This window comes from Pinus tabuliformis, chromosome 8, assembly GCF_031772625.1.
Source record: "Pinus tabuliformis cultivar Carrire ecotype Pingquan chromosome 8, CPIR1, whole genome shotgun sequence".
Lineage (NCBI taxonomy): Eukaryota > Viridiplantae > Streptophyta > Pinopsida > Pinales > Pinaceae > Pinus > Pinus tabuliformis.
This window is the reverse complement of record NC_142294.1, coordinates 952,529,766-952,539,452: the sequence shown is the minus strand read 5'-3', so window position 1 is coordinate 952,539,452 and position 9,687 is coordinate 952,529,766. Positions and strand designations below refer to the sequence as shown.

Sequence of the window (9,687 nt, the reverse complement as noted above, 5' to 3'; positions counted from 1 at the left end):
ACCATAAGAACAGTAAATAGGGGCAGTAAAACAGAATAGATCATCACACACAAGAAGCACACATGAACACCATGATGTAAGGTGGAAACCCAATGTGGGTGAAAACCACCTGCTGCAAGTTGTCTCAATCTTCCTTTTAACAAGAAAATTCTTTTACAATGATTCTGTACTGGTGCAGTCTTATACCAGTATGCAGGGTTCTACCTGCAGAAGGCTAGAACCTTCTTTGGTTCTTCAGCTTCTCTTGAAGGGAGCTACAACCCCCATAGTTCTTGTACTAGCCGATCCATTTACTAGTACGCAGGCTGCTACTTGATGACATGCTCCAAAGTTTTCCAACTGCTACTGGAAGGGAGCTACCACCCCCTTAGCTTTTGTACTAGCTAAGATACTAGTACGTAGGTGCCAGCCTACAATATTCTCTCCTTCGGGTACCATGTTTCATACATTTTCATACTGGATACTCCTGAAGCACAACACATAATCTGAAGGCCACGTTTCATCCCATTTTCATACTGGACCCATCAATATTATTGAAGCACACAATCAACCAACATTAATCTTTACATCACTCAAAACTGAATCACTGAAACCCCAATATATAGAATCAATCAAACACTTCTCTGAATGCTATAACCAGAAAAATAGTAACAGTAACCAGACACCAATTATGAACCCAGAACACTGTAGAATAGACAAAGGAAGTTAAAAAAAAATTCAAGCAGGGTTCGTAACTTCACCAATAGACATCTGCGAACATCTGCTCTTCTGCTATCTGAAAACTGCGGATCTCCGCACCTACGGCAGTAGCTACCCTACGGGTCTCCACACCTGTGGCCGTGTCTAATCTATGGTTCTCTGCACCGGCGACCGTCTCTGGCCTACAATTCTCCGCACCTGTGGTCGTGTCTGGCCTGCGGGTCTCCGCACCTGTGCCTTGTCTGCACTTGCGGTCCTGTGGGTATAGACAATTTTTCAGACTTCAAGCATACCCCAGACTATCAAATCTACAGATCTGATCATGTGCCAAGGAGATCTCAACCCATCAGTAGATTTGTCTATAATACTCAAGTTTCCCCTTGATTCATATCTAGCTATCACTCACCAACCGATCACCAGAATTTCAGATCTTGCTCTCCTTAAGATATTCAACACATGAATGCTCAGCGAAATGATCTCCTTTCCTTTTTATAGACAAGCCCTTACTCAAACCATGGATCAAAACCATAGAAAGCCAATACAAGGGACCCAAAACCCGGGTTCAATACTTTAGAAGCAAAACCACGGACCAAAACCATAGGATCAAAAACTTCGGACTAAATACCATGGATCACTCGTAAGTTTTCAAACATGCGTGCACTTTTCTCTGCATGAAAGTCTGTGAACTTTAGGTCCACACCTTTTGTTCGGAACACCTGCAAACATGTCCGCACCTTTTGAATAGCACACCTCCGGACCCAGCCTAAGGCCGCATCTTTGTGAACAGGAACCTGCGGGCCTTTCAGTTTCTACATTCTTTGTAGTCTGATCATCAACTTTTTGCTACTGCCCTATTGCACTATGATCTGTCATTTGTGTGAGTTGCCATCAAGGACAACACTTGTACCATAATGCCAACACGAAGTATGTAGGGTGGATTCTTAGACATTTCTATAGAATTTTGATCAAAAGGACTATAAAGCTATTGTATCATTGACTGAGCCAGCAAGCTAGATTGAAGAATAAAGACAAGATATTTCACAGGATTCATGTGTTGAGCAAAGTGAAAACAAGTATTTTCTTATGTTATTGTTATCTTTCTTAAAGTTTTTCCACAATCTTTAATGTATTGCTGAATTTGAATGCTATAACTGGAACAATATCTCAGAATTTGTTTAATTACACCATGTTTTAACAGTTATGCATATAAATGTTTTCAACTGATATCTAAGTTAAGGAATTCTTAATTGCTCCTTAGTTTAGGTTGTTTCTTGTTAATCCAAATCAAAGGATTCCTAATTTCCCTTTTCTTTAGATTACCATCTATTCCTCATTTATATTTTGGTATGAGAACCCCTTAATTTCTCTCTCACCTTGATTAAAACCATTTCACCCCCCTATTCCAAAGACCTGCAGTTTACTCTGTTAGCTTGCCCTTTGAACATTCCCTTTAGTGAGTTGATCTAGTTCTGCTTCCCTTCTGTTGACTCCATAGCCCAATGGTCTAAAGACATCATTCTATCCATCTATTTCAAGGATCCCACCACCCAATCTCAAATACAAATAAAAAACCCCCTGAACATTCATAACTAGCCTGAAACCCCTGAAAACAAAGCTAAATCATATAGAGAGAGCCCTCTCTGAGCCTAGGTTGGATAGAGCCTACGCTCCAAAGTTGGTTTGTGGTTACCTCTTTCATTTTCTTTCTTCTAATAACTTCTAGATAATTTTTTGAGTGATAACATGATAAGCATAGAGAAGGATGTAGTATTCTATCCTCAAGAGGGCACACCATCTACAAAACCTTGGGATGTTATAGAGGCCACTAGGGCCATGAAAGACATGGACATAGATGACTGATTTGCTCATAGGATGAGCAATAGTTTCAGTAAGGGGGGATGAGGCTCCTCAATAGGTATATCATAAGGGTCACAATTCCATCCTCCAACTTATTAAATTATCTTTTTCTCACATTTATCTACAAATTTTGTTATATTATCCTTAGTGTGAGGGGTAAAATATGTGTTTCTATGTCATGTGGCCTAATGTGTGTTAAATGAAGGAATTATAAAAATTTTGAGATAATTTGAGTGTGGGAGCTTGGATTAAACAACAAAGAGAGATTCTAGGAGGTTTTTCACCTCCTTAACTCCTTGAATTAGCAAAAGATCACCACTCTATCTCTCATCAACTTAAGGTCATTGGTAGCCAAGCAGGTCGAGGTCATCAGCAGTCGAGTGAGTGCAAGTCAAGGAAGATATAGATCCACCTATTTTCAAGTTAGGGAGACAAACATCCCTATTTTCTAGGGATTTTTTGGTAGCTACCCTTTTGTATAAATAAACATGCTAAGGAACTCATTAGGATTCGATGTTTTATTGTAGCTAAGAGGCCGCTAAGATGAAGCACTTGTGATTTTTTTTGATGATGTATTTGACATTTCTAGAATGATAATGAGAAGTTTTATCTTGATCCATCACTGAGTTAGTTCATAGGATTGAAGCTGTTGGGTTTGGGCCCAACCCTAGGATGCTAGGCCCTTCTTGTGTATCTCTATTTCTCTATTTGGTCAGACACCCTAACAAGATGATGAGAAATAGTTTCAGGCCTCATTCATTTATGTTATAAAATATTGTGAGCTATTGTGACTCACTTGTTACTCCATTTAGATTAAGCAAATTGGAAGTTTGAGATCATCATCTTGGTGATTGCAGGGTGGGGTGGGGAAAGTAAAAACTCATGTTTTTGACCAAGTATTTATCTCATGAAGAGAGAAAGGCATATTTAGTCATAATATTGGAAGAAAGTGGAGAGTGAGCTCTCCCAGTATTGATACAGGTAGTAGTAACCACCTCGGATCGCATAGTTAAAGGGGTACCTATAAACGATATATCTCTCCATCTCAGGTTTCTATAAGTGACAAATATGGTAAGTGTTGTTTAGTTGGCCTTTCTTCTGAATATGTGGTAGCCCACCTGAACTGACCTAGAGACCTCTGTGAATGTTGAGGAAAACAAAGGATGAAAATATTATTAATTTTATCATCAACGAATCGTGAATTATGATTAATAATAAAAAGAGAAAAAAATTATTCCATTTATTTAATTTTAAACTTAAATAGGTGAATTTAGTGGCATCTAGTGACTCATCAAACAACCTAAAAATTTTCTAGTGAAACACTCTTAGTTGGGCTTTTCCAAAAGTTTCCAAACAATGGCTCTCACCTAGGATTTCCCATTATGTTAGTCTGGTTTTGAGGTGTGACATGGCCTCTGCAAGGAAAGAAAAATCACAAACATCTCCCGCAAGTTGTTTTTCAGAGACTTGTTGCCATCTCTTTATTCTTGTCTTAATTGAGACAATGGGTGTTAGATATCGATCCAAAGTTGTTGGTCAAACAATCTAAAATTTTTTGAGTGAAACACTCTAAATTGGGCCTTTCGAAAGGTTTCTAAATCGTAGCTCTCAGCGAGGCTTCACTACAACACAGATTCTATGGAATGAAAGTTACAAAGATAATTTTGGGTGGTTAGGTTTACTTATGGTTCGAATGAAATTATTAATGAAGTCTACAAGGATAAATATAAAGGTTCAAAATATAACATGCTATATTTATGTGTGGCACTGTCCAATCTTCTTTTGCTACATAAGCTGAATAATGAATTTCACTGATTTTACTTCCAATGCTTTCCCTTTTCTTCCTAACACAACTTTTGTGCTCTAAATTGCAGCGCAAATTCTATGGAGTCAAAGTTACAAAGATAATTTTGGGTGATTAGGTTTATTCATAGTTTGAGTGAAATTATTAATGAACTTTGCAAGGATAAATACATGCTTGAAACTAGGAAAACAAACCCTACAAGCAAGAAAATATTTGTAAGAAAGTCTTTTTCCTTTCAAAAATAGATCGACGATGGAACCTTATGGAAAGTAGTGAATTAAAGATGTTTTCAATGCCCATACTTTCAAAGTAATTGAGATAACAATAAATAATATAGTTTGATAGTTTTGGCAACCCTTATGAAGCATTGTTTCTTATTTGTGAGTCTGGCTTTTGGAAAACATTCCATAAGTTCTAACCTAACTACTTACCAGAAACCCATAGTCTAGCCTATTAATGAGTTCTTTATTTTCTGTAGTTTTTAGAGTTGTTACACCATAAAACACCCCTTGATTGAGGTTTGTAGCCCTTAGTCCCCAAGCCTTTCAAGTAAAATCTTTGTTGTGAAAATCGTGCACTTTTCTGAGATGATAAAAGGAACTTGCTTTCTTCAGATATAGCAGTGTATTTGTCCTGCCATTATGAGTAATAGTAATGTACCCTTCCTCAATTTCAATGTTAGGAGTTCCATATTCTCCCATGGTACCCAGTTTAACCAAGTGGAATTTTGGGATGAGCTATTTGATAGCAAAAATCACATTCATGGTTCCAATCACATTGTTATTTTGAGTATACACTACTCTTCCTCTGTCTATCATGGAATAAGGAGAAAAACTATGTTCTCCAAAGTGTATGGTTGACTCGAGTTCAAAGGAATTGAAAGCCTCTCCAACGAAATAAAAATGAGAAACATCTCCTGCAAAGAGGTCAAGTTGTTTTCTAGAGAATTTGTTCCATCTCTTTATTCTCTTTTGAATTGAGACAATGGTTGTTAGAGAAACGATCCCAAGAAGTTAGTGAAAAAAATTGTGGACAACGTTACTAACAATGGCAACTTGGTATCATCTTCTTAAGAGATGCAAATCTCTCACCCATCCACAATAACCATCCCATCCTATAACCATTACTTTCTTCCTTTTACCTCCCTCTTGCATGGCAGTGGATGTTGTTTTCACTTATTTCTCTTTCACAATAATAGTTTATAATGGACATTGTATTCCTCCAATAGATATTAGAAATACGGTTGAAGCACCACCAACTCATACTCGATATTTTTCTCCTAATAGAGATAATATTTTATTTTTAAAAGTAGGGCTTTACCTCCACTCTCAAAACTTGCAAGACCAACATTAAAGAATGTTGGAATCTATTTCAATGGAAACTGTAATACAAGAAGCTGCATGTCATTTCACACTAGAACAAGGATCCATAAACCAATGGAATATGCCACTCTAGGACTAGAGGTTGAAGTCATTGGTTTCCCAGATGGTGCAAATATCAATTTTATAAGTTGGTAAGAATCATATCCTGCTCTTAAGTTCTTTTTTTCTCTGAAGTAGATAGTACATCCATTGTTTCGATACCTAGTATCCTTTACGATTAATATTTTTATCCATGTTTCCATTAAGGGATTTTATAGTCTATAGTTTCATGTTGCTCATATTTGATGTTGATTCTATCATGTGATTATGTGTGATAATTGTTGTGTATGGTGTGGTATAATAGAGTTGAAAACATGCATTCATATGCTAGAGAAATAAGAGAGAGAATGCAAAGTAATTGCATCTAAATTCATTCAATTACTCATGGAAGTTAGAATGTAACAATGTTTGTCTTTTTAATTTTAAGAGTAATCTTATATATATTTTTTATTGAGGCATGTGGACACAAATGTTTTGGATACAAGTTGCAACACATTATTTTGTGATTACCTTGAGGCAGCCAACTTTGGAGAGAAACATTATTATTATGAAAGAAGCATTGCACATTTTTAATCTTTGAAGTTTGAACCCTACAGATAGTTGGAAATTTTATCCACTTGTTAGAATTTTAGTTGGTGCTAAAAAAATATGTATAACTTCATTGGATTTCTGATGATTTTTATTAATGTGAATTCAAATTTATATATACTAAGTGACTCTTCACTTCATTTTCCCTCAAAATGCTAAAAAATAGACCCATGTTTAGCATAAAGTCCCTGCGGTCATGGTGGCACTATAAAATACCCATCTCTAGTACCCTGTGTATACCCATTTAATAGGACATCACTAGGGTATTCAGTGCATCCAAATGGGTGTTTGGATATGGTTAAACATCCTGTAAATTAGAATACTCCCTTTACCAAAATACCTGGATATTCACATGATGCAAGGAATCCCTCAACTATAGTCCATTCCTATGTATACCATTTTATGTGGGGGGCACTTCACTACCAGATTATCCCATTGTGGAATATGAAACTACCTCTCTAGCCATGTTCATTTTCTTTCAATTAATTTTCACCGACTATGATGTACCACACCACATCCTCTATAGTATTTTCGCCTTGCGTGTCATTGATCATTCCAACTCCACCTTTCTTTGTGGGACAATCTTAGCATTAATGTCCCTGCCCTTCCCTTAGCATATGGAACTGATCACATTGATTTCCTCTCCCTAACATTCATTAGAAAGTTCATTATTCTCATGTAAACTTGATTGGTCTTGGCCATGCCATAAGGATTAAGGTTGTAACCTTTTTGACATCTACATATGTTCTTTCTCCTTAGTGTCCCGAGTTCTCACAACACGGTAAAGAAAGATTCATGTAAATAATATGGCAAGTATACAAGATCCTATATACTATGGCATCTAGTGGTCTAGCTCAGAATGGTCACCTGCTCGCATTCTAACAACAAGTTTCCTTGGGTGGTTGTTAATGACATGTTTCATATATTAAGTCACTACAGGGCATTTAACTGTATTAATTCTTCCTATAATCTTAACTGATTATGTAGCACTAGTGGATCAATATTCTCCATAATTTACTGAAAGAAGTTTTGTTGGACCTGGAATGAAATAATAACGTCATAATATCATCGAAAGACTCCATCATCCACATGTCTAGTTTGAAAGAGGAATTGTTTTAAGTTCTTTTAATTGGTGTTCATTTTGGTAGAGGTTCCTTTAATTTTTCCATTAATGGCTAGTTTTATAGACCCCTGATATGTTGCATTTTTATTCACTAAAAACTAGTATTTAGAGACATAAGAAGTGGTTTTGGAGTGGGTTTTTCCTATAAAAAAAAGTACTATTTCAAAGGACACAACCATTTACTAGAGAGCCATGTTTATGTGACGTTATTGCATTGGAAAGTATAGATTGAGAGCTCTGCAACAAGGGATGACATGGCATAATCGTGAGCACTACAAATGATGCTAAAAGCTCAGCAAAACGAAAGAAAAAAATAATAATGATCAAGTAACAAAGCTTTAGATAGGGTTAAATTATTATAACAAAGACAAAAATTTAGATAAAATTATAAAAGGGAATTTGAATGAAGAACAATGTCAATTGAAATATCCTAACAAAATAAATTGAAGTAGTGTCTATAATACATGATTACTATTATTTACATTTAATAATTGTTTCACAGAGTTGTGTCTATTATGATATTCATGTCTGTCATTTACTATATATTTGAGAATGTGTCTTTTCCTTTTCATTGGACCATTATGCCATTTTGTTTTATGTAAGAGTGGCTACAGGGAACTAAGAATGCCTATAGCGAGTTTACCTTCATCTCTACAAATTTTGGAATGTAGTCACTAATAAAATATAGACAATGTACCAAGCGGTGAGGTGATTGGGTTTTCAAATGCATTAGTGTGGAGACCTATGTTCACAACCTCCTGAGTGATTGCATATGAGGCCAGGTGCAAGTTCCAGGTGACCTTGACTACATAGATACATTGCTCATAGTGTGGCAGTTCAGCTAAAGATACTCTTGAAACATTTCTTGATAGAAATGTAGACAATTCCATGGCTATGAGAGAACATTCCCGAGGTTGTGGTATCGAGGATGTGTTCCAATGGTTGGGTGGGGAAGTCCCCATAGGTCTCATGGTCCAAGTTTGGATAGGACTATGTATGTCTGAGAGTTGCTCCAAGTGTGATTTTTTCAGTTGAAAAAATAAAAGTATTCATATAATAATAATAATAAAAACACATATAATAAGGGGGTGTTACATTGTATTTGTGGAAGTTTATTTTAAATAAAATATTGTGTTCAAAGAAAGGATGAATTTATTTTATACAAAGAGTTCACCATGGTGCCTTGGAAAGCACTGACAAGTGTAGATTTTGTTCACTTACTGGGAGTGGAATTGGATTTTTCATTGAGGTGTATGTGCACATTCCTTTACAAATAATATAACCTTTGTTAAAAATAAGAAGTAAGGAATCAATAAAATTCAAGAAAATTAGTTCTTCTAACTTATATCTATCATTAAAGTTTAAACCCTACTCTAAGGCACTCCACACTTGTGTCCTTCTTAACCCTATCATGTATGTATCGTCCTTCTGCTAATTTAAAATTCCTAAGTGTTTTCTTATTTCGTTGGATAATGTTGCATTTAATTATGAAAGGAGCTATTGCTCCGTGATCTCATGCCCAATTGAGATCACCAGACAAAAAAATAGAATGGATAAGGCAATATAATAACTATCCCCAATCTAGATGGCCATGCATGCAGTTTCGATGTAATTTTTGATGCTATAAAGTATGAGCAAGTACCTTGTCTCCTCGCAGTTTGGTGAAGGGTTTTGGACCTGATGCAGAATCCTTACACTCCAATCAAGCGATCTCTTTCATCCACTCCTGATCCAAAGCCTACACACAAACACAACCAAATGAAAATGACAAGTGATCTTCCATAGAAGATCGTTAGCTCAAAACACCTAGAAATCATGTTATAGTTTGGATACTCCCTCTTTCCCCTTTCATCTTCGTGAGATTATATAGGCTCATTCTTTCCTCCAAGAGAATGTATCTAGACACCTAGGGTCTTGAGAAGTTAGAAAACTTCTACAATAATGGACCCCTAGCCAACTCATACACAAGTGGGTCAAGTTGATCTCCTTGGGAATTGAAAATATAGCTTGAGTGGGCATAATGGTTAAGAGAATGTGTTTCTTCCTAGGAGGTCATAGGTTCAAAACTAGAGCGGGATAGAGTATGTATGCCTTTGTAGACTTAGCAGTTAAATCGCTACATGGAGGTGGGTCCCTTGTCCCACAAACAAGGGAGTATCATACACACATTTGGTGTCTAGCTTGGGCATGACCTT

At 36.3% G+C, this 9,687-nt stretch overlaps 1 pseudogene; it reads right to left on the bottom strand.

Moving 5' to 3' along the window:
* Positions 1-736: 736 nt before the first annotated feature.
* On the bottom strand, positions 737-5,514 carry LOC149238628 (UDP-sulfoquinovose synthase, chloroplastic pseudogene; annotated as a pseudogene).
* Between the last annotated feature and the right edge of the window lie 4,173 nt (positions 5,515-9,687).